The sequence below is a fragment of the Hoplias malabaricus genome, chromosome 2 (genome assembly GCF_029633855.1).
Source record: "Hoplias malabaricus isolate fHopMal1 chromosome 2, fHopMal1.hap1, whole genome shotgun sequence".
Taxonomy (NCBI): domain Eukaryota; kingdom Metazoa; phylum Chordata; class Actinopteri; order Characiformes; family Erythrinidae; genus Hoplias; species Hoplias malabaricus.
The window spans coordinates 8830912-8832401 of NC_089801.1; positions in this window are offsets into that span (position 1 = coordinate 8830912).

A 1490-nucleotide genomic window follows, 5' to 3' on the forward strand; every position below is an offset into this window, starting at 1 on the left:
AGCTGTGGCCTAATGGTTAGAGTCCTGGGCTTGTACCTAAACGCTTCCCAGGCGCCAAAGAGAGCAGCCCACTGCTGTTTGTGTGTGTTTTCAATGCCACTAATGGGTTAAATGCAGTGGTCTTAAAGCATACACACCTTAACCAGGACTGTGTAACGCTGGTGATTAAGACAAGTTTAAAGAAACTGCCAGTTACTTTTCTTTAATCTCTGTCTATAATTAACCCCCTTTTTAAACTTGTTATTACATCTAAAGGTGTGTTATTGAGAAATGTTAATAGGACGGAACACAAAACTGAGGTCTGGAGATGTAGCAAAATCTGAGGTTTCTTTGAACCATTAAAGAAGAATGGAAATTGTAATTAAAGGATATGAGCACACCAAAGGGGTCTATTAAATAATGTTCCTCCGTAGTACATGTCCCGTCTTTGGTTTTGATATTCAAGAACAGTGTGTCTTTGACCCTACACCCCTCTTGAGCTGGAGCTCCTGAACTTGAAGCACTATTCTATGGAGAATTTGAGGCTTGTTGTGCATCAGTGAGCGTGGATGTGAGGAAATAAGTTAGAAGCCAGATCCAGGACGTGTTTCACATCTCAATGTTGCACATACTTTCACAGTACTGTGTATTTACACTAAAACAGAGGAGGTTGTAGTTTTTTTTAAATAAATAAAATGGGTCTATATAGAACCTTGAACACAAAGAACCATTTGCATGATTAAAAAGGTTTTTTTTGCATCAAAAAATAATAATAGGGGAACTCTTTTGGTGCCATATAGAACCCTTCTCTAAAAAGGTGCTATACAGAAACACCCAGCTCCAATGGAAAAACACCTTCATGATGCAAAGAACCATTTTAATCGTGTAAAATGTTTTAATGTGTTCAAGGTTCTATATAGAACCATCTTCTTAAAAGTACCGGGTAGAACCATCGTTATCCCTGGAGGATGAAGCACCTGAATTCTACAGCTTTTACAGCAAGAGAATTAAATGTCAGTAAGTAACTAAAACATCAGAGGGAATTCAGAGGTCAACTACTTGAATTCAAAATTCATTCATTCATTATCTGTAAGCACTTATCCAGTTCAGGGTCGCGGTGGGTCCAGAGCCTACCTGGAATCATTGGGCGCAAGGCGGGAATACACCCTGGAGGGGGCGCCAGTCCTTCACAGGGCAACACACACATTCACTTACACCTTTGGACACTTTTGAGTCGCCAATCCACCTATGAACGTGTGTTTTTGGACTCTGGGAGGAAACTCACGCGGACACGGGGAGAACACACCAACTTCTCACAGACAGTCACCTGGAACGGGAATCGAACCCACATCCTCCAGGTCCTTGGAGCTGTGTGACTGCACCACTACCTGCTGCACCACCGTGCCGCCCTGAATTTATAATTGAGTTTCCTTAATATACAGAAGGCCACTCGCAGCTTAAACATAGACGAGTCACGCAGACATTTTGCAGGTTTTTAATACTGTCTTTTA